General features: G+C 36.5%; 1 long non-coding RNA gene across 1 annotated transcript; it reads left to right on the plus strand.

Moving 5' to 3' along the window:
• Positions 1-3,241: 3,241 nt before the first annotated feature.
• On the plus strand, positions 3,242-4,733 carry LOC138129761 (uncharacterized). The gene is made up of 2 exons (XR_011159370.1): positions 3,242-4,116; positions 4,200-4,733. It is a non-coding gene; the product is annotated as an uncharacterized lncRNA (long non-coding RNA).
• The last annotated feature ends 3,008 nt before the right edge of the window (positions 4,734-7,741 follow it).

A 7,741-nucleotide genomic window follows, 5' to 3' on the forward strand; every position in this document is an offset into this window, starting at 1 on the left:
TTAGATATTTGCCTCGAGAACAGGAATCGTTAAGTTATTCTATTTTTAATGTAAAACATTGCAAAGAAAGAAAAAAAAGAAAGAGTTTTTTGGCTCTAAATTTTAGGTTAGCTGTCAACATGCTCCAATTAATCTACGCTTTAAAAAAGCACAACAATTGACGGTTTCCAACGCCTACCCAGTCCAGGATTTCATTTGAACGCGCGATATAACACAGACATATATAACACAAAAATTAATAAATATTTAGAGCTGTCCGTTGCTATGAGAAATCTTTGGTGTTTAGAAAAAATTTCGATTTTACCACTTGTAATTTCAGCAACGGGAATAGTACCGCAATCTCTTTTTAAAAATTTAAAAATTCTGGATTTAGATAACACATTGGTAGTTGAAATTCAAAAAGGTATATTATTATACTCATGTCACATCGTGAGGAAGTTCCTTAACATTGACACAGAACATAATACACAACAAAGTCAAAATGCGGAGGCAAGACGCCGGTAATTATGTTGATAAGCACTGCACTATTACTTGATAGTAATATCCGTAATAGTGTATGTACTCCGGCAAAATTGCCGTGCCGCCGGGTGGAGGTGGGATAGTATAATAATGGTAATGGTAATCTCAACGAATAGTAATAATAATAACAACATAAATTAACGTAAATTCTTAATAAAAGTTAAATCAATTCCGAAGGCTTTATGTTGCACAGACCGGCTAGTACCTCCAACTGAAACTGGAGGTGGTAGTCGCAGCACAATATTTCCAAAATTGATGTCATCTACTTTATCTTCATTTTCCGGAAAAAAGAAAGTTAGTGAATTACCTCTTCTTCTCATAAAGTTGACCGAACATTTTTCATTGCTGTGTATGTTTTCGACTAGTCCTACATAATGAATATCAGGCGACACTTTTCGATTGCTTTCAGTTGAAAATCTGACTACAATGTAGTCTCCAGAATTCAGTCCATTGACAGAGTGGTCAAAATCCTTGTCTAGCTCTTCAGGGACGTAATTGGATTCGCCAGAACTCACATTTGAGCAGCTAATGTCGCTATCCTCACTCTCAGATTTTTTTCTCCTTTTAGTTAAAGTCTTGGTCTTCAATGATTGCTTCTGCTGTTTCGCGATCTCGCTTTCGTCTATGTCAATTAAAACATTCCTTTTTGCACTTTTCCGAGTCTTCAACATTTTCTTATTTTCCTGTCTTTCAAGCTCTTCTTTCTCGGGAATCTCAGTCAATATCCTGGTCTTACCTGGTTTGCGTCCTTTGTTCGTTACTTTCCTTGGTTTTGCTTTTGGAAAAGGTCTAATCATTTCTGGAGTTAGTTTGATGTCGCTTGTTATAACAATTTTTGGTGTCCTCGGTTGAGCTGTTGTTGATACTGCATCAGGCTGCAATGTAATATTCGCTTGATCTTCCGGTGTGTGGTTTGGCGATCTTTTTCATGTTCTTGATCGACACTTCGTTGAGAATCATTTGCTTCAGTCTCTATCTCAAAAAGTGTATGATTTTCTAAAGCAGGATTTTCTCTGTCTGTAACAGATGACGTCAGAAAATCTGCCTCCGAAAATATGTCAACATCAAGTGGATGAATTCCTGATTTCTTAAATCCTGACAGGATGTTTTGTCTTGACATTGCTTTATCGAAAGCAGTCTTGATCAACTCCGGTAGGTGATAAATTGTCAACGTCTTATCAGGATTAGAGGTCATCCAGGCAGAAGCTGCACCGTTGTAATATGCCTTGAAGTGTCCGTATACAGAAACGTCCAAAGGTTGTAATCGATGGCTGCAATGCGGTGGGAAGGTGAGCAAATGCACACCATTTGATTTTGCCAGAGAGACGACATCAAGGTTCACGAGACTTTCGTGATTATCCAATAAGAGCAGGCACGGATTCTTCCTTGTAGCTCCCGAATATTTGATAAAATGTTCCATTACCAGAACAAAATTTTCTTTGGTCATCCATCCACTTGAACAAGCTAAACCTAGAGTATTCTCAGGAGCGTTCATAATCATGTGATCTTTAAATCTCTTGAAAGGAAAAACTATAGCAGGAGGCAAAGTGTTTCCTGCAGCATTAATAAAGCAGCATACCGTAATTAATTTGCCTCTTTCTCCACTTGTTACCTGCCCCACTTGTTTCTGTCCTTTCATGACAATGACTCTTGAAGGCTTATGAACAGTGGTGCAGCCCGTTTCGTCTAGATTGAAAATATTTTCGGCCGAAAATTTATGCTTATCCAATATAAACTTCAGATTTTCGAAGAACATACCAACATTGTGTTTATTAAAGCTTGTCGATCTTCCCAAACTAGTAGCTTCTGGTTGCCTCAACGACAGGTCTTTATTGCGGTCCATGAATCCTAACAACCAATCTCGTCCAGCAAGGGGTAAGCAATTCCCAATCGCTTAGCGAATTCGTATGCAAACACTCTTGTTTGCTTAGTATCTAAGCCATAATGCATTTTACTGCACGTTTGCAAGTATTCGCAAAGAAGTTTCTCCCGTTCCGCATTGAAAACTTGTCGAGATGAAGAATTGGCTTCATATTCGTAATTGTCCTGCTCCTCCACAGGAAGACTTTTAGCTTTCTTCACATGTCGCTGTAGTGATGAAAAGCTGAAGCCCAAATCGTCAGCCACTCGCCTAATTTTCATTCCATCTTTAAGAACGCAGGTGACGGCAAATTTAATTTGCTCTTTGGTTTTTCGAGATCTTTCAGTTTTTTTAGTGTATTTCCGCGGCATCATACTCAGCCTGCACTGTAAGAGGCAATAATTGATAAATGATTGATATCGCTATACAACCTACTGATTTTAGTTGAATAAATGTATGACCCAAACCTCCCTTATTATGCGGGAGGTTTGGGTCATGATTCAAACATCCCACACTTTTCTGACTCATACCTCCCACTGATACAAAATCATAAAAATGTGCTAAAATTTCCCGCTCGAAGTGACGTTAGGTTATGTTTTGGTACTGGAATGTATACTTAAACAACCACAAATTACAATGTAAAAATACCTACCGTGCTATTTTTAATGATAGAAAAGAAAACTGACTTAAAAGAATTTTTAAAACAATCACTTACCTGCCCAAGAAATCGATTTTATCACCGTCGATATGGATCACTCATAAAGCAATTTTTCGCGACTGACCAGGTCAGATTTGGTTAGACTGGTTAGAGTGGTATGTGAAACCGTGCCGTTTTCGCGCACTTAGGTATGAGAGGGGCACGGCTTCCTAGATTAATAAGAGTCGAAGCCTCTAATACGGCTGGTCGAGTTCATCAGTTGCAAGCATTTTTTCTGTTCCTGAGAGGGCGCCACTATACATTTGTCTATTTGGCTGCTTAACCGCGTACAAATCTCATTTTAAAAAGAATCGTAATTTGTATGTTACATACACTACTTCAAAAAGTAGATTATTGATAGAAAAAAAAACATTAATACGATTTTTCATTAATTTAATTTAAAAAATATTCGTTTTTTGGTAGAGGGCGCTACTATACTTTTGGCTTTTGAAGGAACAGACAGTTCAAGGAACTCGACCAGCCGTATTAGAGGCTTCGACTCTTATTAATCTAGGAAGCCGTGGAGAGGGGAAAGTCAGTGACGTCATAGGATAAATGTCATTTGACTAAATACAACCATGGCCAACTGTATCAAAACGCTAGGCGCTTATTATGGCCGTCCCACTTGGTTTGAAAAAGTGTTCCCGTCGAGTAGGCCCTGGAGCGTACGTACAGTGGCGCCCCCTAAATTATCATTAGGAACTGATTTGAAAACGAAATTCGTCACAATGACAGTATTGACAGTAGCTGCGTTCGTTTATATCATTTTTATGCTAATTTACGTCAAAATCGTTCGGTTATTATAAAATGAGCAAATTGATGTAAATCTAAATCGTTCGGATATTAGACGTCAGAGTCATTAGAGGAAGCTCGATTTGCTAGGGGTTTCTGGACCGAGGATGTTGAGATTTTGGCGCCTGTCACAATAGTAGGGTTATTATCTGGTTATGTTTATGTGGTATGTGGAACAAGAGAGAAAAACAAGGGCATTTGCACAAGGTTTGAGTGGTGGGAAACGATGTAGGAGGACGCCCTAAAGGTATCTGGCCAGAAAAAACGCGAAAATTCGACCGGGAGCTAAAGTGAACAATTATCTACCCTATTTTCGTTCGTTTATTTCAGATTGATCTCCAATCAGCTGTTCAAGTCTATTAAATTTGTGCTTGCATCTCCGAGGTAGTATCCGAACGCACCTAGTACCTAATCAAAACTTAGAAATAGTGGAAAAAAAAGTCAATATGATTTTTTAACGTTCCGCTGCAATTTTTTTTAAATTAAGCTACATTTGATGCATGATTGTCAGTAACAAGCTAAAGAACAATGAAACCATAATCTGTGAAAATTGTGCCGTTGTTAATGTTGAATGGAAAAAGTACCCTGCAGCAATTGTGTATCTACTCGTAGTTGATAACCCGTGGATAACATAGCAGAGCATTTTGTTGGCTGTGCGAGGTCTTTCACCAATGGTTTTAGATTTGGTATTATCCAAACCATATACAGTATATTATATCGTTTATAACGATGTGGAAGGGACCGGTGAAATTCGGTCGTTATAACCGTAGGTCGCTATTTCCAAACACCATTTTAATACTGAAAAATCTTTTTATTTTCATAGAAAAGTGTACATTTAAAGGTAAATAAACGTGTCGATACATTTTTAAAGCTTTTATTACAAATTTAGGATCTCATCCTGTTGAATTTTTTTCATAGATGACAATCTTTTTGATGTGCTCACTTATTCTAATGCTGACACGAGTCACATTATACAACAACACAATGTATTCAGAAAAATACTAAATTCGAATTAAAACAATTTGAGGTTATGTCTGATATTTTGAAGCAATTGAAGTTTCTTTTTTTTAATGGTTTTTAAGCTATTGACACAACACCTTACCTATTATATGTTTCTTATTTTACACTTTTACTATTTTTATTATTTTGTTACTGCATACAATTAACACTTGCAGTTAATTTATAAATATTTAACATGGACATAACCAAGAATAGGACATAACCAATTACAGAAAAAAGAACGAGAGGCTAAATAACCCAGGACGATCCTTACCAATACGCATGCGTTAGTAACTTGGGTGCTTTGTTGTTACATGCTGTACTGCGTGCTGCGTGTAAGGCAAAGAACAGTAGATGAGTAGAACACAAACTAAAGATATAACTATGTTTTTAGAATCTTTTAATAGGTCTATTATTGTATTCAATTTGGAATCGTTTATGGCTATCTATTAAAGCACTCGTAGTTTAATGGATCTCTAAGAAAATTTTTATCAATATTTCAGTGTATCATTGTCATTTACACCAAAAAAACTTCCAATATTAATGTTCAAACACTACTTTTTAACATATGTTGCAGATGTAGTTGCATCCGTTACCTTGAATTACCAATTACATAATACAAAATTCCCTAGAATTTGAAAATTTAATTTTTTTATTTAAAAATTTAAAAAAAATCTAAAAAATAACAAAAAACTCGCCTACAGGTCGTTTTCTAGACCTGGGATTCGTGCGCCAAATCAACCCTTATAAAACTCGTTGTCCAAATATTTCATCACAGTTTTTTTAGCAGCAACATCTAAAATCGTTTCCTCGGAAACGCATACATTTAGTAGAGTTACCTTCAGGAAGGCGTGTGTGATTGGTTATCTTAAAATCGTTTTCATTTCAAAACTAATATACCTACTTTTCACGTTTGTTGTTGTAGAATCCTTGGACTAAATATTAAAATTCACAGTTAACAGCTGACGCGCGAGTTATGGGACATCCTGTATAAATGAGTTTACTACATAAAAAAGTTCTTTTATTGTATTGTTTCTTATTAGATACACAAGTGTTGTTCTAATTTTTAAACAATAAATTTGCGATCCGTGAACGTCAAATTTAAATAACGCGCAAAATTATAGGACTTGCGCACAAGTATGGAATGGCCTGGGTCATTTAGCCTCTCGTAAAAAAGAGACGTTTCTGTCATCCGTTGTCTTTTAATTCAAATAATCGTCACTTGAAGTCTCTACTGTACGTACGATTTTTGAAGTGAAACTTTTTATGGGAGGGTCTTGAAAATCTGATCGGCAACCTTTTTGTGTGACGAAAAGTGGTGGGGGTAAACACTATTGGGTCGAGTGGAAGCAGTGTCTCTGTCTTTGTCACACTCACGGCATTTATCGATAATGTTCTTTCTTTGATTTGGAACAATGAGTTAGGCATTTCGATATTGTTTAGTGTTATCGTTGTTTATAATTTATTTTCTTCATTAAAATATACAATTTTGTTGTGAATATGCTATTTAAAAGTGATTGATGAATAATTACAATGTTTCCCTGTAATACAAAAGTTTCACTTCTATCGTGCGTCTTTACGACACATTCTGTTTTTTTTAAATGACAAGAACAATTTTTCTTACGGAGGAATCATCGAGTGGAACGGCCATAATAAGCGCTTAGCGTTTTGATACAGTTGGCCATGCCATAACGTGCGAGGTGGTGACATCTACCGATATTTCGACTTTTTTCCGGACGCAGAGTTTTGAGCGATTGGCACGACTTGTTATTACGATCAGCGCAGACGACGGTTAAATTTAATGTCAAAACCACGATCAAAACCTATATGTCGCTAAGCAACGAACGCGAATTACAACGTTGCGATATCTAACAGATGACAAAACTCATCGGTGAAATTTCTCATCTCACGCAATGTCAATAGTAGCGTTTTTAAAAAATGAGTGACAAAATGCACGTGAGTTTTTTCACTGGTGAGAAAACTCACCGAAGTCGGTGGAAGGCCCCCAGGTGTCCAGAGACATCGACCGCCCCGTGACGATCAAGGCCAGGGGGTCAATTCTTGACTATGATAGTTTATTTGCGAATTCGCATTTTTGCGAAGAATGAATTGCGAATGGTGGAAAGAAAGCCTATTCTTGACAAGTCTTTGCAACCCATTTTTAGGCATTCGTAAAAAAGAGTACAGTTTATATGGCAACACTGCAAATACCACAAATCGGAGTTGTCTAGCTGGATTTTTTTAATACATAATTGTCATATACAAATTAAAAGCTGTCATACTGTCAGTGCTTTGTGCTCATCCTAATCTTTGATTAAAATGAACAGTAACAAAAAGATACGGGGAACGAAAGCAACTAAAAAGCAAAGGCAAATGTTGGTGGAGTGTGTAAAATAAATCACTTCTTCTGAATCTTAAAAAAAAAAAAAAAAACTAAAGCAATTTCAGTACATTCTTTGCACAAATCTAAGAAAACGGTTTTCCCTTACGCTTTTATTTAATTCTTCAAGATTATTTGAGAACGCAACCCATTCATTTAATACCGTTGGATTGTTTAAACCTTCAACTACCTCGTTAATTGAACGAGACATTGACGCTTGGGAGATATTTATAGGTATATTTATTGTTTTCAACTGTCATAAATTCTCATTTTTCTCCTTTGTAAACTGCCTCCTAACTGCTCTAAAGCAAAAAATAGCAGATAACCAACCGTTGCCCTAGACAACACATTCAAAGTGACATTTCTTGAAAAATTTGTCAAAACTGTCAAAAGCAAAAGATTTGGAAGCTTTAGGCACGTCGTTTCAAACAATAAAATTTTGTATGCAACTCGTTTCTGTGCAAATTGGGCTTTTCTAATTGCCCTCGAGGCC

Source organism: Tenebrio molitor, chromosome 4 (assembly GCF_963966145.1).
Source record: "Tenebrio molitor chromosome 4, icTenMoli1.1, whole genome shotgun sequence".
Taxonomy (NCBI): Eukaryota; Metazoa; Arthropoda; class Insecta; order Coleoptera; family Tenebrionidae; genus Tenebrio; species Tenebrio molitor.